A 21,294-nucleotide genomic window follows, 5' to 3' on the forward strand; every position below is an offset into this window, starting at 1 on the left:
TATCAATAGCTGGGATGTGAAATCCTCATTTCTGTATTTGTTCTATCACTGTAGTCCCCATTTCCCCATTGTTTGTATAATCTCTGTCTGGTTCTGTGATTGTTTCTGTCTGCTGTATAATTAATTTTGCTGGGTGTAAACTAATTAAAGTGGTGGGATATAATTGGTTAAATAATCATGTTCAATAGGTTAGGATTGGTTAGTTAAATTTCAGTAGGGGGGTGCGGGGCATTCTGGGGTCTCTCCCAATGCCCCGTGATGCATCAAATCGCATCCCAGCAATCCCTGTGCTTCTGTCCACATTTGGCACCATCTTTCAACGTTTTTTCTACTACGCGTTCCGTCTTCCCTTTTGGGCTGCAGGAATGGATCCCGAACCGCTCAGGAATATGCTGCTGGGTCTCGCCAGCATGTCATGAATTGCAGTCAAGTTACTAATATTACTAGTAATATAGGCGGATAGTGTTAGTCCTCCCCCAAAAAAGAGCATCCCTAGGCACGAGAGGCTGAGGCAGCTGGGCTTTGTTTAAGAAATCTGCAAGCTCTTTATCTTTCTAGCGTCACCTCCCACTCGTCTCCTCACTACTTAACCAAGTCCTTTCAGATAATCGGTCTTGAGCTCAGTCTTTTAATAAAGAAACTCAAAAGTAGTCCCCATTGTAGGGTGCTTTTTCACAATAACAGGTGATACAACCCTGGCAAAAAAACACCCATTAAACTCAAAGGCTGTGCGTACCCCATCAACGACGGCATAACCGTCTAGAAAGTAGGGGGCCTACGTGTAATTCCCTACCCTGTAAAGCATGCCGTATCTGTATATTTTCTTTGTTATACAAGAGCCACTGAATAGAGGGGGTCGAATATCTCTTTTTCTGCTTGTGATAGTTGTCTGGACGGAGAAGAGCTACAGTGTTAGGCTGCAAAAACATAGCCATGCAGACAGATGCCAACGTTATCCAGAAAGGATCTATACACAATTTTACCTCTGTGAATTTACCAGGGCCTCTCGCTACAATATCTCCCGTCTCTGACATTCTCATGATCTCTTCTCTGTACAGGATACAGGCCCTTCTCAAAATGTTGACACCCTTCTGAGAATAATACGCGAGCTTTTTCTGCAAGTCAAACATCTCATATCTGTTGTCCCGATACCGGGGAAGAAATCCTGCTTTCTCCATAGGCATCATGCTGTCTACGCCATAGTACTCCACCTTGGACATAGGCCCCACGTAAATTTGGCTTTCTAAAGTGATGAAAAATGTGGGAAATGCCCTTTGCAATCTTCAGACCCCATCACCTGTGGGAGCTTGCTAAGCTTCATGGGCAAGAAGTGTAATGAGTCTATAAAACAAATGCCCAGGGCCTTAACTTCCACACACATTAGTTTACTACCCTGAGTTATCAGTTCTAGGCCCATCTTTTCCTTCAGTAACTGTCTAACAATGAAGTATGCCTCATAATCTTTAGAATTGTGCGCTAGGAACTTAGAATCATAAGAATCATAGAATATCAGGGTTGGAAGGGAGGTCATCTAGTCCAACCCCCTGCTCAAAGCAGGACCGATCCCTGACTAAATCATCCCAGCCAGGGCTTTGTCAAGCCTGACCTTAAAAACTTCTAGGGAAGGAGATTCCACCACCTCCCTAGGTAACACATTCCAGTGTTTCACCACCCTCCTAGTGAAAAGTTTTTCCTAATATCCAACCTAAGTCTCCCCCACCGCAACTTGAGACCATTACTCCTTGTTCTGTCTTGCAGTCCCGGAACTTTCTGCCAATAAAGGTCTTAACAAATGTAGACAGACACTCACCACCCTTAAATTCCCAGGATCGTTCTAGCTTTAGGGACATAGCAAAAATCTAATTGTGCACATGCAGGCCCATCTCCTGCCTGCATTCAAAACTGTAAAAAAATATAATTTCTAATGCTATACATAAAACACAGGTGGCTATCTACATCACTGGTGATCAAACCCCGACACTGCTCACAACGCCTTCTCTTACACCTGTGTCCCTTGTCCACGTAAGACTGACACTGATCACATACAATTTTAGACAGGCATTTGACTTGTTTTTTCGATGCGCAGTCTACTTGTCTCTCTAAACATTCTTTGGAGCAACAATACAGTCTACAGCTAGGACACCTCAGCTGCACACCCACGCTGTCTGAGAACGTTGCACTCAAGCAGAGGCACCAACGATACCTGCAAGAATGGCTATCACTGTACACTGTGTGGTAAAACTCACAATAATTTTTCACACCGAACAGCTTTTTCACATCCAGAACCCCATAATAATGCTCATCATGCAACACGATGAAAAAAGTCTTGGCGTACACTGGAACTCCCATTTAAAAAAAAAAAAACAGCCACCGTTTGCCGCATAGAGCACCACCTGTATGTTGATTCCTAAATGCTGTTCAAACGCCGCTATGATGCTGAGCATAATCTTTTTTTGATCTGACCACCCCAGTTTCTCATGCAACTTTCTCACCCAGTCTAACAATTCCACGTCTGTTGCTTTACAGTCAGACATGACAGCCAAGAACCCACCCGCAAAACACAGATTAGTACCAGTGTAAGTCAGGTCTACTAAACATGGTCTCTTTTTATGGAGGATTTGACTATAGAGGAAAAAATTCAAAACTCTGCGGCCACTGTATCCCCCGTGTATGGCTTCAACGACCTGCTGAGCTGATTTAATTCTCTCAAGATTGACAAAACAAAATTCTTCACGATACGCCGAACCCCCAAACCTAGGTAATTCCCTTTGACAATTTCTCACTCTCTCTATATACACGTCTGTTTGGGGGGTCTGCATCTGCATTTTCAGGGTTACTTGGGGGTTCCGCTACGGAACCGTCAGCTGCTTTTTCTACATCAGATGCTATTTGAGAGTCAGACTCCAAGGGCCAGCGTGAGGATCATCAGAAGTATACGGGGACCCATCAAGAAAGCCTTCTGGGGAATTTTCTAAACCAGACTCTGTGAGAGTCACCACTGCCCCCAGGTCGGATTCCGCCTCCCCAATCTCAGACACACCAATTTCAGAGCCTCCAGAGTAGGGGGCGTCTCTTTTTGTTTTTTGATCCTCATCACCTCTTTAGCCTTTTTTAAAAAATTTCAGCGACCCTGGCCTGTAACTTTTCGGCAGACGTACGTTTATCCGCCAACACTGCCCGCCCCTTTTGTTTACGCCTTAGCTAATGTGTAGCTTTGAGGATGCCCCTTTTACGAAAGCCCCTTTCCATGACTAGTCATGCCTGCTCAGAACAACCCTCAGAAAAACTGAAGTGTTTTTCAAATTCAGCTGCAAGAGCTTTTGCATTTTTGATGTAGTTTCCAGTCTTCCTTTCTTTGAGAACCTCTGAGGATACAGCGTCCATCAGCTTTCTGAACGAAGCGTCATATTTTTCCCAAATTTTCTAGAATACTGAAGAGCTGTGCCGACCTTATGGAGGTGGGAGAATAGTTCGCGAGAATTGTTGGATACTTCATAAGGAGCTACCCCTGCATCGCTGGAGCTTTCAGTTCTTGGCTTTTTTATTGACAACCACTAAAAAGTTTGCTCCAGGTTTATGAATGGGTGTGTTTTCGCTCACAGTTTTCTCAGGACTTGGTGTGGTGCTGACAGCTGAGGAACTGGAGTTATGTTTGTGTGGGTGCTTTTTACCAAAGTCTTTTGTTTTGTCCTTTGGCTTGACGTATGTGCGCTTTGGACTGTCCTGCTGCTTCGACTGCACTCTTCTGCTGTTTGCGTTGGCGTTGTTGTTGTTGTTAAAGGTATCGGAGCAGATTCCTGGTTCTTTGGTGGTTCTGGTGGAGGTTTCCCTGTAGCTCGGACTACAGCATTGTCAGGAGAACTGCCCATGCCTGATTAAGAAAAACGGAGGTGTTCCAACTTAGCATCAAATAAACATTTTAAAACTTTACCATCTTTCTCACCCACAGCTATGTATTTGCTTAAAATAGAAAAACTCATGAAATAGTCAAAACAATAAGCAAAACATATTTACTGGGCTTCAGCCATCCATCAGCCATTGATGCTGGTGAATTTTCCTTTTCAGATGTCTCTTTTCTTTCTCTTTTGAGCTTGTTTACCCTCTTGTCTAAGAATCTCTCATGTTTTAGAGCAGACAACATTATTATTATAAAACAAATGAAACTGTCTTGTAAAGTTAAAAAATAAAATACTTATTAAGGTGTTTTTCTATTTAAAAAGTCATAGCTTTAAAACAAGGTAATCCACTTCAGGCTGTACAACAAACACAGGTTTTGGTTCATTTCCACCACTAGTGTTTCTCTAAAACCGAGAATTTTATATTTCCACCATGTACCCAAAAACAAAGTGTGCAATAAAATACCTTTAAAATCCCCCCCATAACTATGTCTTGCATAGGTTCCCTAAATCACCAACAACAATTTAAACACGAACTAATTTTAAAACAAGCCGTTTTAAAAACACATCACATTTTGCAGATTAAAAAACAAACTGTTTTGAAACAAAAATACTGTAAAATCCCACGCTTATCTCTTCCATAGGCCCCTAACTCACAATTTAAACATTAAAACTAACTCTTTCAAAAAATATGTTTTAAAACATACACGCACACACTTACCTTGCCGTGGTGAAGTAGAGCTCACATTGAACCTTTTCCCACAGTACATACACTTATAGGGTTTCTGTCCAATGTGGATCTCTGATGATTAACGAGGTCTGAGTTCTGAGCCAAACTTTTCCCATATTCTATACATATGTTTGGTTTCTCCCCTGGGTGTGTGCTTTGGAAAATGAGGCCATTCAGGAAGTCTCCTGCATGGTTAGTGGTTTCACTCCCTTTCTCCCCTTGAGGCTTTTTCTAACTTGCGCGGGCTCTTAGAGTTGTCTCTTTTCAAGACTTTGGGTAACATTCCCTTTGGATTTATTGGTGGCCTCTTGCACTCTCTGTATATGCTGGTAAAGATTCTCCTCCTTATATTCTTTTATGGTCCCATCATATGATGGGCTAAAGAAGGAATGCAGGCAAGAGTCATTCCTTACACTAAGAAAAGGAGTACATGTGGCACCTTAGAGACTAACCAATTTATTTGAGCATAAGCTTTCGTGAGCTACAGCTCACTTCATCGGATGCATACTGTAGAAAATACAGTGAGCGTGTTTTTATACACAGAGACCATGAAAAAATGGGTGTTTATCACTTCAAAAGGTTTTCTCTCCCCCCACCCCACTCTCCTGCTGGTAATAGCTTATCTAAAGTGATCACTCGCCTTACAATGTGTATGCTAATCAAGGTGGGCCATTTCCAGCACAAATCCAGGGTTTAACACGAACGTCTGAGGAACAGTGGGGGGGGGGAGGGGGCAGGAATAAACAAGGGGAAATAGGTTACTTTGCGGAATGACTCAACCACTCCCAGTCGCTATCAAGCCTAAATTAATTGTATCCAATTTGCAAATGAATTCCAATTCAGCAGTCTCTCCTTGAAGTCTGTTTCTGAAGTTTTTCTGTTGTAATATCGCAACTTTCATGACTGTAATCGCGTGACCAAAGAGAATGAAGTGTTCTCCGACTGGTTTATGAATGTTATAATTCTTGACATCTGAGTTTATGCTCCAATAAATTGGTTAGTCTCTAAGATGCCACAAGTACTCCTTTTCTTTTTGCGAATACAGAGTAACACGGCTGCTACTCTGAAACAATTCCTTACACTGGAGAGAAAGGAAACTGTGGAAAGGGATGACACAAACTGTAGCTCTATATATATGTTATACTTTATAATTTCTCACAAATCCTAAATTTACAGAGAAAATCTTAAACCCGCCTAGTAACCGATTCTCTGAACAGAACAGTAGAAAAGAGTAGAATCAAAAGGAGCCACTTTGAGAGATTTCTCTTGACATTGTGCCTGCACACTCCCCCAGCAGCTTGCGGGGAGCTAGGCAGAGGTAGGAACTGTCTTTTTCTCTCTCTGCTCCTCCCCTTGTCCCAGAAAAGTCAATCTACCGTGGGATGCTGCAGGAAATGGGTCTGGGCCGGGCTGGGCGCTGGGTACCTCGCTCCCCACCCCGTCTCCTGCCCTCAGCCTGGGAGACTCAGTCCCTAACTAAATCATCCCAGACAGAGGTTTTTTTCAAGCCTGACCTTCAAAACCTCTAAGGAAGGAGATTCCACTACCTCCCTCGGTAACCCATTCCAGTGCTTCACCACCCTCCTAGTGAAAAAGTTTTTCCTAATAGCCAGCCTAACCCTCCCCCACTGCAACTTGAGACCATTACGCCTCTTTCTGTTATCTGCTACCACGGAGAACAGTCTAGCTCCACCCTCTTTGGAACCCCCTTTCTTCGTTCTTCTCCTCTGCACACGAAGTAATCCCAGTTCCCTCAGCCTTTCCTCATAAGGCTCCAGCCCCCGAGTCATTTTTGTTGCCCTTCACTGGACTCTTTCCCATTTTTCCACATCCTTCTTCCTTTCCACTTTATAGTCCATTCATCCAGCCCATACTTCTTTAACTTGCTGGCAAGAATACTGTGGGAGACCATATCAAAGGCTTTGCTAACTAGTTCACTGCTTTCCCCTCATCCACAGAGCCAGTTATCTCATCGTAGAAGGCAATTAGGTTAGTTAGGCATGACTTGCCCTTGGTTAATCCACGCTGACTGTTCCTGCTCAGCAGCTGCTCAGCCAGGAGTTGTGCCTCACAATGAAGGCAGGCATCAGCTTCTGACCCTGGAAGCTCAACTCCTGTTCTCCTAGTCAGAGGAAAGAGAGAGAGCAGCCCTCTCCTCTAGCAATTCCCCAGACTTCCTTTATGGCCTCAACTACCTCAACCGCCTTCCTTTGTACGGAAGATTTGGACAGACTCTTCTGTCCTTCTTTGGGCAGAAATCTTCTCTCCTTCCTGAGTAGAGAGAAACCTCCAGCGCTAATGAATCAGAGACAGAGCCCCAGGGACCTGGGCAGCCCTTGGGGGCCAAGTGCCCATCAGTCCCATGGCCATTCTATGTTGAGACCATAGGTGCTGGAACCAGGGGTCCTTGGGATCCAGCAATACCCTCTGGCTTGAAGTGGTTTCCATTCTACACAGAGTTTATAGTTTGGGTCAGTGGCTCTCAGGACCTCCACTATACAAAGTGTTCGAGCCCCTCTGGGTGAGACCCGAAATAATCCCAGGTCCCTGGAGAATCTCACACAGTTTCATGGAGTCTCATTATTTCCATCGCTGCCTCCTGTGTCCAAGGCTGGGAGGATTCAATGCTGATGTGGCCCCTTCTGTAGCATAGACAGGAGGCTGATGGCAAGTGGCTCTGCATGGGACCATTTGCCTATTAGAGCTACAGAGGGCCCTGAGGCCCATCTGAACACATAACAGATATTGGGATGGACACCTACTTGTCTAGCTGAGGAGCACAGTCTCACCACACATACCCAGAAAGGGAAACGAGAATGTCTGTGAGTGTGCTCTTAATTGATGTCGTCTCCACTGTTTGGTACGGCAGAGAAACTATTACAAACTTGGTCGGTTGTACAAGAGGGGAAACTGAGGTACACCACCTCATGAATTTCCTAAATGACCAGTGAGTGGGGTAGCTCAGTAGCCTGACTATAGAACAAAATAAGGACAGCTTGGAGGTAATTCTTCTGGGTTTTTTTCTACAATTAGCAAGGAAATTTGTAAAAGGAAGTAGTAGTATTATTAAGCAATAATCTGTCCCCACTAGGGGGTGGTGGAAATTGTTTCTTTTGTTTTTCAGACACTCTACAAGCAAGCTGGCGCCTGCAGAAGAATAACCTGTCAGAATACCATGGATCTATGTTTTGTGTTGTTTTGTGTGTGGTGTTTGTCTTGTTGCTAGCATTGTTGTGTTTCAATAAACAAGAAACCTCATGACATGGGTAGGGGATGGCTTCAGAAGGCTGACCTTGGTGGGGAGATGTGTATGGGAATGCAGAATGCCCAACTAGGAGGCAAGCACCTGTGTACTAGCTACCGTGGTGCCTGGAAATGGAATGGCAACTAAGGTGGTCCCCACAAGAAATAATATAGAAATAATGAGAAGGAGCTTACTGGGAATCAATGGAGGGGTGTGTAAAATAGTGTAAATCAACAGAAGGTGTTTGGCTGTGCCCCTCTCCTGTGACTATGGAGGAGCAGGATCAATGGCCTGTGCAAGGGGTGGACAATTGGGTGTACAAGGTGTTTTGCTGGGAACATACATATTACTAAGGGCACAATTACACCAGCCCATAATCAAACTATACACAGCTACATGCTGCTATCTGGACTATGGTGCACAAATGCATCTGTAAATCTTATTGCTGTAAATACTCAAACCAGGGCATATCGCCTGATTCCATACCAAGTGGTTAAGCTGGTTTGGACAATATCCCATTTCTCTGTGAACATTCAATGGACTTATGATAGGGACAAAAGCATGTAAAACCTGCAGGGACAGCTTTTTGCAACTGCCAGCAACTGGACACATAAGATCATGACCCTGTCGAAGGAGGAGAGGCAGTGTTTTGGTGGCGGCTCGGCTGTTGGACCATACTGCAGTGGTCAGGACTCGGTGTTGCTGTGGATTTTGTATTGTTAACTGTACTTGTGTTACGTTGCATATAGAGATAACCTATAAGTAATGTAGTAAGCCCTCCCCACCCCGCAGTGTACTAGGCAACCCGGACCCAACCTTCTCGGGCCCACTGTAATGGGAAGTCTGGGAACACTAATTGGAATAGGTGTGGTATGCCTGCACGAGAGAGGGTGCAGGGCACTATACTACACAAGGGGCAGTGGCATAAATGGAATATCGACACCTTCCACCTTGATGCCTGGCCTTATCAGGAAATGTGTCGCTATATGTCCTATGCTTTTCCAGGGATACCTGGGCAGGAGGATCCCGAAAAAAAAGGCTGGGAGTGTTAGGATATAGCTAGTCAAGCCTGTCTGTAAAGGCATATACTCTAAGAATTTAGGTGTATTCTTATCCCTTAGCTAGTTATAGAGGTATAAAAGAAAGAATCAAAATCACTGTCTGCCGTGGTAAGTGCCTGCTCTTACTGGTTCAGAGTAGCAGCCGTGTTAGTCTGTATTCGCAAAAAGAAAAGGAGTACTAGTGGCACCTTAGAGACTAACCGATTTATTTGAGCATAAGCTTTCGTGAGCTACAGCATCCGACGAAGTGAGCTGGAGCTCACGAAAGCTTATGCTCAAATAATTTGGTTAGTCTCTAAGGTGCCACTAGTACTCCTTTTCTTTTTTCTCTTACTGTGACAGTCTGAGGCCCTGTTCTTAGGCTAAGCTCTTTGGCTAAGCAGCAGAGGCAGCCATAAGCTGGGAAGCGAACGGTCACACCCTTACATTCCAAACTAGTCACATTGAAAGCAGGTGCTATTGGGCTGTTAGGAATACAATCCTGTCCTGATAATGCCTATCACCTCCAGAGAAAGGGAAGTGCCTAGAAAATGTAAAAGGAAACTTAGTTTGATAGCATCCTTTCTGGCATGAACTCACTTATCAATAGCTGGGATGTGAAATCCTCATTTCTGTATTTGTTCTATCACTGTAGTCCCCATTTCCCCATTGTTTGTATAATCTCTGTCTGGTTCTGTGATTGTTTCTGTCTGCTGTATAATTAATTTTGCTGGGTGTAAACTAATTAAAGTGGTGGGATATAATTGGTTAAATAATCATGTTCAATAGGTTAGGATTGGTTAGTTAAATTTCAGTAGGGGGGTGCGGGGCATTCTGGGGTCTGTCCCAATGCCCCGTGATGCATCAAATCGCATCCCAGCAATCCCTGTGCTTCTGTCCACATTTGGCACCATCTTTCAACGTTTTTTCTACTACGCGTTCCGTCTTCCCTTTTGGGCTGCAGGAATGGATCCCGAACCGCTCAGGAATATGCTGCTGGGTCTCGCCAGCATGTCATGAATTGCAGTCAAGTTACTAATATTACTAGTAATATAGGCGGATAGTGTTAGTCCTCCCCCAAAAAAGAGCATCCCTAGGCACGAGAGGCTGAGGCAGCTGGGCTTTGTTTAAGAAATCTGCAAGCTCTTTATCTTTCTAGCGTCACCTCCCACTCGTCTCCTCACTACTTAACCAAGTCCTTTCAGATAATCGGTCTTGAGCTCAGTCTTTTAATAAAGAAACTCAAAAGTAGTCCCCATTGTAGGGTGCTTTTTCACAATAACAGGTGATACAACCCTGGCAAAAAAACACCCATTAAACTCAAAGGCTGTGCGTACCCCATCAACGACGGCATAACCGTCTAGAAAGTAGGGGGCCTACGTGTAATTCCCTACCCTGTAAAGCATGCCGTATCTGTATATTTTCTTTGTTATACAAGAGCCACTGAATAGAGGGGGTCGAATATCTCTTTTTCTGCTTGTGATAGTTGTCTGGACGGAGAAGAGCTACAGTGTTAGGCTGCAAAAACATAGCCATGCAGACAGATGCCAACGTTATCCAGAAAGGATCTATACACAATTTTACCTCTGTGAATTTACCAGGGCCTCTCGCTACAATATCTCCCGTCTCTGACATTCTCATGATCTCTTCTCTGTACAGGATACAGGCCCTTCTCAAAATGTTGACACCCTTCTGAGAATAATACGCGAGCTTTTTCTGCAAGTCAAACATCTCATATCTGTTGTCCCGATACCGGGGAAGAAATCCTGCTTTCTCCATAGGCATCATGCTGTCTACGCCATAGTACTCCACCTTGGACATAGGCCCCACGTAAATTTGGCTTTCTAAAGTGATGAAAAATGTGGGAAATGCCCTTTGCAATCTTCAGACCCCATCACCTGTGGGAGCTTGCTAAGCTTCATGGGCAAGAAGTGTAATGAGTCTATAAAACAAATGCCCAGGGCCTTAACTTCCACACACATTAGTTTACTACCCTGAGTTATCAGTTCTAGGCCCATCTTTTCCTTCAGTAACTGTCTAACAATGAAGTATGCCTCATAATCTTTAGAATTGTGCGCTAGGAACTTAGAATCATAAGAATCATAGAATATCAGGGTTGGAAGGGAGGTCATCTAGTCCAACCCCCTGCTCAAAGCAGGACCGATCCCTGACTAAATCATCCCAGCCAGGGCTTTGTCAAGCCTGACCTTAAAAACTTCTAGGGAAGGAGATTCCACCACCTCCCTAGGTAACACATTCCAGTGTTTCACCACCCTCCTAGTGAAAAGTTTTTCCTAATATCCAACCTAAGTCTCCCCCACCGCAACTTGAGACCATTACTCCTTGTTCTGTCTTGCAGTCCCGGAACTTTCTGCCAATAAAGGTCTTAACAAATGTAGACAGACACTCACCACCCTTAAATTCCCAGGATCGTTCTAGCTTTAGGGACATAGCAAAAATCTAATTGTGCACATGCAGGCCCATCTCCTGCCTGCATTCAAAACTGTAAAAAAATATAATTTCTAATGCTATACATAAAACACAGGTGGCTATCTACATCACTGGTGATCAAACCCCGACACTGCTCACAACGCCTTCTCTTACACCTGTGTCCCTTGTCCACGTAAGACTGACACTGATCACATACAATTTTAGACAGGCATTTGACTTGTTTTTTCGATGCGCAGTCTACTTGTCTCTCTAAACATTCTTTGGAGCAACAATACAGTCTACAGCTAGGACACCTCAGCTGCACACCCACGCTGTCTGAGAACGTTGCACTCAAGCAGAGGCACCAACGATACCTGCAAGAATGGCTATCACTGTACACTGTGTGGTAAAACTCACAATAATTTTTCACACCGAACAGCTTTTTCACATCCAGAACCCCATAATAATGCTCATCATGCAACACGATGAAAAAAGTCTTGGCGTACACTGGAACTCCCATTTAAAAAAAAAAAACAGCCACCGTTTGCCGCATAGAGCACCACCTGTATGTTGACTCCTAAATGCTGTTCAAACGCCGCTATGATGCTGAGCATAATCTTTTTTTGATCTGACCACCCCAGTTTCTCATGCAACTTTCTCACCCAGTCTAACAATTCCACGTCTGTTGCTTTACAGTCAGACATGACAGCCAAGAACCCACCCGCAAAACACAGATTAGTACCAGTGTAAGTCAGGTCTACTAAACATGGTCTCTTTTTATGGAGGATTTGACTATAGAGGAAAAAATTCAAAACTCTGCGGCCACTGTATCCCCCGTGTATGGCTTCAACGACCTGCTGAGCTGATTTAATTCTCTCAAGATTGACAAAACAAAATTCTTCACGATACGCCGAACCCCCAAACCTAGGTAATTCCCTTTGACAATTTCTCACTCTCTCTATATACACGTCTGTTTGGGGGGTCTGCATCTGCATTTTCAGGGTTACTTGGGGGTTCCGCTACGGAACCGTCAGCTGCTTTTTCTACATCAGATGCTATTTGAGAGTCAGACTCCAAGGGCCAGCGTGAGGATCATCAGAAGTATACGGGGACCCATCAAGAAAGCCTTCTGGGGAATTTTCTAAACCAGACTCTGTGAGAGTCACCACTGCCCCCAGGTCGGATTCCGCCTCCCCAATCTCAGACACACCAATTTCAGAGCCTCCAGAGTAGGGGGCGTCTCTTTTTGTTTTTTGATCCTCATCACCTCTTTAGCCTTTTTTAAAAAATTTCAGCGACCCTGGCCTGTAACTTTTCGGCAGACGTACGTTTATCCGCCAACACTGCCCGCCCCTTTTGTTTACGCCTTAGCTAATGTGTAGCTTTGAGGATGCCCCTTTTACGAAAGCCCCTTTCCATGACTAGTCATGCCTGCTCAGAACAACCCTCAGAAAAACTGAAGTGTTTTTCAAATTCAGCTGCAAGAGCTTTTGCATTTTTGATGTAGTTTCCAGTCTTCCTTTCTTTGAGAACCTCTGAGGATACAGCGTCCATCAGCTTTCTGAACGAAGCGTCATATTTTTCCCAAATTTTCTAGAATACTGAAGAGCTGTGCCGACCTTATGGAGGTGGGAGAATAGTTCGCGAGAATTGTTGGATACTTCATAAGGAGCTACCCCTGCATCGCTGGAGCTTTCAGTTCTTGGCTTTTTTATTGACAACCACTAAAAAGTTTGCTCCAGGTTTATGAATGGGTGTGTTTTCGCTCACAGTTTTCTCAGGACTTGGTGTGGTGCTGACAGCTGAGGAACTGGAGTTATGTTTGTGTGGGTGCTTTTTACCAAAGTCTTTTGTTTTGTCCTTTGGCTTGACGTATGTGCGCTTTGGACTGTCCTGCTGCTTCGACTGCACTCTTCTGCTGTTTGCGTTGGCGTTGTTGTTGTTGTTAAAGGTATCGGAGCAGATTCCTGGTTCTTTGGTGGTTCTGGTGGAGGTTTCCCTGTAGCTCGGACTACAGCATTGTCAGGAGAACTGCCCATGCCTGATTAAGAAAAACGGAGGTGTTCCAACTTAGCATCAAATAAACATTTTAAAACTTTACCATCTTTCTCACCCACAGCTATGTATTTGCTTAAAATAGAAAAACTCATGAAATAGTCAAAACAATAAGCAAAACATATTTACTGGGCTTCAGCCATCCATCAGCCATTGATGCTGGTGAATTTTCCTTTTCAGATGTCTCTTTTCTTTCTCTTTTGAGCTTGTTTACCCTCTTGTCTAAGAATCTCTCATGTTTTAGAGCAGACAACATTATTATTATAAAACAAATGAAACTGTCTTGTAAAGTTAAAAAATAAAATACTTATTAAGGTGTTTTTCTATTTAAAAAGTCATAGCTTTAAAACAAGGTAATCCACTTCAGGCTGTACAACAAACACAGGTTTTGGTTCATTTCCACCACTAGTGTTTCTCTAAAACCGAGAATTTTATATTTCCACCATGTACCCAAAAACAAAGTGTGCAATAAAATACCTTTAAAATCCCCCCCATAACTATGTCTTGCATAGGTTCCCTAAATCACCAACAACAATTTAAACACGAACTAATTTTAAAACAAGCCGTTTTAAAAACACATCACATTTTGCAGATTAAAAAACAAACTGTTTTGAAACAAAAATACTGTAAAATCCCACGCTTATCTCTTCCATAGGCCCCTAACTCACAATTTAAACATTAAAACTAACTCTTTCAAAAAATATGTTTTAAAACATACACGCACACACTTACCTTGCCGTGGTGAAGTAGAGCTCACATTGAACCTTTTCCCACAGTACATACACTTATAGGGTTTCTGTCCAATGTGGATCTCTGATGATTAACGAGGTCTGAGTTCTGAGCCAAACTTTTCCCATATTCTATACATATGTTTGGTTTCTCCCCTGGGTGTGTGCTTTGGAAAATGAGGCCATTCAGGAAGTCTCCTGCATGGTTAGTGGTTTCACTCCCTTTCTCCCCTTGAGGCTTTTTCTAACTTGCGCGGGCTCTTAGAGTTGTCTCTTTTCAAGACTTTGGGTAACATTCCCTTTGGATTTATTGGTGGCCTCTTGCACTCTCTGTATATGCTGGTAAAGATTCTCCTCCTTATATTCTTTTATGGTCCCATCATATGATGGGCTAAAGAAGGAATGCAGGCAAGAGTCATTCCTTACACTAAGAAAAGGAGTACATGTGGCACCTTAGAGACTAACCAATTTATTTGAGCATAAGCTTTCGTGAGCTACAGCTCACTTCATCGGATGCATACTGTAGAAAATACAGTGAGCGTGTTTTTATACACAGAGACCATGAAAAAATGGGTGTTTATCACTTCAAAAGGTTTTCTCTCCCCCCACCCCACTCTCCTGCTGGTAATAGCTTATCTAAAGTGATCACTCGCCTTACAATGTGTATGCTAATCAAGGTGGGCCATTTCCAGCACAAATCCAGGGTTTAACACGAACGTCTGAGGAACAGTGGGGGGGGGAGGGGGCAGGAATAAACAAGGGGAAATAGGTTACTTTGCGGAATGACTCAACCACTCCCAGTCGCTATCAAGCCTAAATTAATTGTATCCAATTTGCAAATGAATTCCAATTCAGCAGTCTCTCCTTGAAGTCTGTTTCTGAAGTTTTTCTGTTGTAATATCGCAACTTTCATGACTGTAATCGCGTGACCAAAGAGAATGAAGTGTTCTCCGACTGGTTTATGAATGTTATAATTCTTGACATCTGAGTTTATGCTCCAATAAATTGGTTAGTCTCTAAGATGCCACAAGTACTCCTTTTCTTTTTGCGAATACAGAGTAACACGGCTGCTACTCTGAAACAATTCCTTACACTGGAGAGAAAGGAAACTGTGGAAAGGGATGACACAAACTGTAGCTCTATATATATGTTATACTTTATAATTTCTCACAAATCCTAAATTTACAGAGAAAATCTTAAACCCTCCTAGTAACCGATTCTCTGAACAGAACAGTAGAAAAGAGTAGAATCAAAAGGAGCCACTTTGAGAGATTTCTCTTGACATTGTGCCTGCACACTCCCCCAGCAGCTTGCGGGGAGCTAGGCAGAGGTAGGAACTGTCTTTTTCTCTCTCTGCTCCTCCCCTTGTCCCAGAAAAGTCAATCTACCGTGGGATGCTGCAGGAAATGGGTCTGGGCCGGGCTGGGCGCTGGGTACCTCGCTCCCCACCCCGTCTCCTGCCCTCAGCCTGGGAGACTCAGTCCCTAACTAAATCATCCCAGACAGAGGTTTTTTTCAAGCCTGACCTTCAAAACCTCTAAGGAAGGAGATTCCACTACCTCCCTCGGTAACCCATTCCAGTGCTTCACCACCCTCCTAGTGAAAAAGTTTTTCCTAATAGCCAGCCTAACCCTCCCCCACTGCAACTTGAGACCATTACGCCTCTTTCTGTTATCTGCTACCACGGAGAACAGTCTAGCTCCACCCTCTTTGGAACCCCCTTTCTTCGTTCTTCTCCTCTGCACACGAAGTAATCCCAGTTCCCTCAGCCTTTCCTCATAAGGCTCCAGCCCCCGAGTCATTTTTGTTGCCCTTCACTGGACTCTTTCCCATTTTTCCACATCCTTCTTCCTTTCCACTTTATAGTCCATTCATCCAGCCCATACTTCTTTAACTTGCTGGCAAGAATACTGTGGGAGACCATATCAAAGGCTTTGCTAACTAGTTCACTGCTTTCCCCTCATCCACAGAGCCAGTTATCTCATCGTAGAAGGCAATTAGGTTAGTTAGGCATGACTTGCCCTTGGTTAATCCACGCTGACTGTTCCTGCTCAGCAGCTGCTCAGCCAGGAGTTGTGCCTCACAATGAAGGCAGGCATCAGCTTCTGACCCTGGAAGCTCAACTCCTGTTCTCCTAGTCAGAGGAAAGAGAGAGAGCAGCCCTCTCCTCTAGCAATTCCCCAGACTTCCTTTATGGCCTCAACTACCTCAACCGCCTTCCTTTGTACGGAAGATTTGGACAGACTCTTCTGTCCTTCTTTGGGCAGAAATCTTCTCTCCTTCCTGAGTAGAGAGAAACCTCCAGCGCTAATGAATCAGAGACAGAGCCCCAGGGACCTGGGCAGCCCTTGGGGGCCAAGTGCCCATCAGTCCCATGGCCATTCTATGTTGAGACCATAGGTGCTGGAACCAGGGGTCCTTGGGATCCAGCAATACCCTCTGGCTTGAAGTGGTTTCCATTCTACACAGAGTTTATAGTTTGGGTCAGTGGCTCTCAGGACCTCCACTATACAAAGTGTTCGAGCCCCTCTGGGTGAGACCCGAAATAATCCCAGGTCCCTGGAGAATCTCACACAGTTTCATGGAGTCTCATTATTTCCATCGCTGCCTCCTGTGTCCAAGGCTGGGAGGATTCAATGCTGATGTGGCCCCTTCTGTAGCATAGACAGGAGGCTGATGGCAAGTGGCTCTGCATGGGACCATTTGCCTATTAGAGCTACAGAGGGCCCTGAGGCCCATCTGAACACATAACAGATATTGGGATGGACACCTACTTGTCTAGCTGAGGAGCACAGTCTCACCACACATACCCAGAAAGGGAAACGAGAATGTCTGTGAGTGTGCTCTTAATTGATGTCGTCTCCACTGTTTGGTACGGCAGAGAAACTATTACAAACTTGGTCGGTTGTACAAGAGGGGAAACTGAGGTACACCACCTCATGAATTTCCTAAATGACCAGTGAGTGGGGTAGCTCAGTAGCCTGACTATAGAACAAAATAAGGACAGCTTGGAGGTAATTCTTCTGGGTTTTTTTCTACAATTAGCAAGGAAATTTGTAAAAGGAAGTAGTAGTATTATTAAGCAATAATCTGTCCCCACTAGGGGGTGGTGGAAATTGTTTCTTTTGTTTTTCAGACACTCTACAAGCAAGCTGGCGCCTGCAGAAGAATAACCTGTCAGAATACCATGGATCTATGTTTTGTGTTGTTTTGTGTGTGGTGTTTGTCTTGTTGCTAGCATTGTTGTGTTTCAATAAACAAGAAACCTCATGACATGGGTAGGGGATGGCTTCAGAAGGCTGACCTTGGTGGGGAGATGTGTATGGGAATGCAGAATGCCCAACTAGGAGGCAAGCACCTGTGTACTAGCTACCGTGGTGCCTGGAAATGGAATGGCAACTAAGGTGGTCCCCACAAGAAATAATATAGAAATAATGAGAAGGAGCTTACTGGGAATCAATGGAGGGGTGTGTAAAATAGTGTAAATCAACAGAAGGTGTTTGGCTGTGCCCCTCTCCTGTGACTATGGAGGAGCAGGATCAATGGCCTGTGCAAGGGGTGGACAATTGGGTGTACAAGGTGTTTTGCTGGGAACATACATATTACTAAGGGCACAATTACACCAGCCCATAATCAAACTATACACAGCTACATGCTGCTATCTGGACTATGGTGCACAAATGCATCTGTAAATCTTATTGCTGTAAATACTCAAACCAGGGCATATCGCCTGATTCCATACCAAGTGGTTAAGCTGGTTTGGACAATATCCCATTTCTCTGTGAACATTCAATGGACTTATGATAGGGACAAAAGCATGTAAAACCTGCAGGGACAGCTTTTTGCAACTGCCAGCAACTGGACACATAAGATCATGACCCTGTCGAAGGAGGAGAGGCAGTGTTTTGGTGGCGGCTCGGCTGTTGGACCATACTGCAGTGGTCAGGACTCGGTGTTGCTGTGGATTTTGTATTGTTAACTGTACTTGTGTTACGTTGCATATAGAGATAACCTATAAGTAATGTAGTAAGCCCTCCCCACCCCGCAGTGTACTAGGCAACCCGGACCCAACCTTCTCGGGCCCACTGTAATGGGAAGTCTGGGAACACTAATTGGAATAGGTGTGGTATGCCTGCACGAGAGAGGGTGCAGGGCACTATACTACACAAGGGGCAGTGGCATAAATGGAATATCGACACCTTCCACCTTGATGCCTGGCCTTATCAGGAAATGTGTCGCTATATGTCCTATGCTTTTCCAGGGATACCTGGGCAGGAGGATCCCGAAAAAAAAGGCTGGGAGTGTTAGGATATAGCTAGTCAAGCCTGTCTGTAAAGGCATATACTCTAAGAATTTAGGTGTATTCTTATCCCTTAGCTAGTTATAGAGGTATAAAAGAAAGAATCAAAATCACTGTCTGCCGTGGTAAGTGCCTGCTCTTACTGGTTCAGAGTAGCAGCCGTGTTAGTCTGTATTCGCAAAAAGAAAAGGAGTACTAGTGGCACCTTAGAGACTAACCGATTTATTTGAGCATAAGCTTTCGTGAGCTACAGCATCCGACGAAGTGAGCTGGAGCTCACGAAAGCTTATGCTCAAATAATTTGGTTAGTCTCTAAGGTGCCACTAGTACTCCTTTTCTTTTTTCTCTTACTGTGACAGTCTGAGGCCCTGTTCTTAGGCTAAGCTCTTTGGCTAAGCAGCAGAGGCAGCCATAAGCTGGGAAGCGAACGGTCACACCCTTACATTCCAAACTAGTCACATTGAAAGCAGGTGCTATTGGGCTGTTAGGAATACAATCCTGTCCTGATAATGCCTATCACCTCCAGAGAAAGGGAAGTGCCTAGAAAATGTAAAAGGAAACTTAGTTTGATAGCATCCTTTCTGGCATGAACTCACTTATCAATAGCTGGGATGTGAAATCCTCATTTCTGTATTTGTTCTATCACTGTAGTCCCCATTTCCCCATTGTTTGTATAATCTCTGTCTGGTTCTGTGATTGTTTCTGTCTGCTGTATAATTAATTTTGCTGGGTGTAAACTAATTAAAGTGGTGGGATATAATTGGTTAAATAATCATGTTCAATAGGTTAGGATTGGTTAGTTAAATTTCAGTAGGGGGGTGCGGGGCATTCTGGGGTCTGTCCCAATGCCCCGTGATGCATCAAATCGCATCCCAGCAATCCCTGTGCTTCTGTCCACATTTGGCACCATCTTTCAACGTTTTTTCTACTACGCGTTCCGTCTTCCCTTTTGGGCTGCAGGAATGGATCCCGAACCGCTCAGGAATATGCTGCTGGGTCTCGCCAGCATGTCATGAATTGCAGTCAAGTTACTAATATTACTAGTAATATAGGCGGATAGTGTTAGTCCTCCCCCAAAAAAGAGCATCCCTAGGCACGAGAGGCTGAGGCAGCTGGGCTTTGTTTAAGAAATCTGCAAGCTCTTTATCTTTCTAGCGTCACCTCCCACTCGTCTCCTCACTACTTAACCAAGTCCTTTCAGATAATCGGTCTTGAGCTCAGTCTTTTAATAAAGAAACTCAAAAGTAGTCCCCATTGTAGGGTGCTTTTTCACAATAACAGGTGATACAACCCTGGCAAAAAAACACCCATTAAACTCAAAGGCTGTGCGTACCCCATCAACGACGGCATAACCGTCTAGAAAGTAGGGGGCCTACGTGTAATTCCCTACCCTGTAAAGCATGCCGTATCTGTATATTTTCTTTGTTATACAAGAGCCACTGAATAGAGGGGGTCGAATATCTCTTTTTCTGCTTGTGATAGTTGTCTGGACGGAGAAGAGCTACAGTGTTAGGCTGCAAAAACATAGCCATGCAGACAGATGCCAACGTTATCCAGAAAGGATCTATACACAATTTTACCTCTGTGAATTTACCAGGGCCTCTCGCTACAATATCTCCCGTCTCTGACATTCTCATGATCTCTTCTCTGTACAGGATACAGGCCCTTCTCAAAATGTTGACACCCTTCTGAGAATAATACGCGAGCTTTTTCTGCAAGTCAAACATCTCATATCTGTTGTCCCGATACCGGGGAAGAAATCCTGCTTTCTCCATAGGCATCATGCTGTCTACGCCATAGTACTCCACCTTGGACATAGGCCCCACGTAAATTTGGCTTTCTAAAGTGATGAAAAATGTGGGAAATGCCCTTTGCAATCTTCAGACCCCATCACCTGTGGGAGCTTGCTAAGCTTCATGGGCAAGAAGTGTAATGAGTCTATAAAACAAATGCCCAGGGCCTTAACTTCCACACACATTAGTTTACTACCCTGAGTTATCAGTTCTAGGCCCATCTTTTCCTTCAGTAACTGTCTAACAATGAAGTATGCCTCATAATCTTTAGAATTGTGCGCTAGGAACTTAGAATCATAAGAATCATAGAATATCAGGGTTGGAAGGGAGGTCATCTAGTCCAACCCCCTGCTCAAAGCAGGACCGATCCCTGACTAAATCATCCCAGCCAGGGCTTTGTCAAGCCTGACCTTAAAAACTTCTAGGGAAGGAGATTCCACCACCTCCCTAGGTAACACATTCCAGTGTTTCACCACCCTCCTAGTGAAAAGTTTTTCCTAATATCCAACCTAAGTCTCCCCCACCGCAACTTGAGACCATTACTCCTTGTTCTGTCTTGCAGTCCCGGAACTTTCTGCCAATAAAGGTCTTAACAAATGTAGACAGACACTCACCACCCTTAAATTCCCAGGATCGTTCTAGCTTTAGGGACATAGCAAAAATCTAATTGTGCACATGCAGGCCCATCTCCTGCCTGCATTCAAAACTGTAAAAAAATATAATTTCTAATGCTATACATAAAACACAGGTGGCTATCTACATCACTGGTGATCAAACCCCGACACTGCTCACAACGCCTTCTCTTACACCTGTGTCCCTTGTCCACGTAAGACTGACACTGATCACATACAATTTTAGACAGGCATTTGACTTGTTTTTTCGATGCGCAGTCTACTTGTCTCTCTAAACATTCTTTGGAGCAACAATACAGTCTACAGCTAGGACACCTCAGCTGCACACCCACGCTGTCTGAGAACGTTGCACTCAAGCAGAGGCACCAACGATACCTGCAAGAATGGCTATCACTGTACACTGTGTGGTAAAACTCACAATAATTTTTCACACCGAACAGCTTTTT

At 44.2% G+C, this 21,294-nt stretch overlaps 2 long non-coding RNA genes across 2 annotated transcripts; both read right to left on the minus strand.

Moving 5' to 3' along the window:
- Positions 1–2,581: 2,581 nt before the first annotated feature.
- LOC311531332 lies at positions 2,582–5,764 on the minus strand. The gene is made up of 2 exons (XR_014714193.1): positions 4,618–5,764; positions 2,582–3,871 (listed from the first exon to the last, which is right to left on the minus strand). It is a non-coding gene; the product is annotated as an uncharacterized lncRNA (long non-coding RNA).
- Positions 5,765–12,091: 6,327 nt separating this feature from the next.
- LOC311530339 lies at positions 12,092–18,616 on the minus strand. Its single transcript, XR_014713963.1, has 2 exons — positions 14,128–18,616; positions 12,092–13,381 (listed from the first exon to the last, which is right to left on the minus strand). It is a non-coding gene; the product is annotated as an uncharacterized lncRNA (long non-coding RNA).
- Between the last annotated feature and the right edge of the window lie 2,678 nt (positions 18,617–21,294).

The sequence above is a fragment of the Lepidochelys olivacea genome, assembly GCF_965140295.1.
Source record: "Lepidochelys olivacea isolate rLepOli2 genome assembly, chromosome: 14".
In the NCBI taxonomy this organism is placed as follows: Eukaryota; Metazoa; Chordata; order Testudines; family Cheloniidae; genus Lepidochelys; species Lepidochelys olivacea.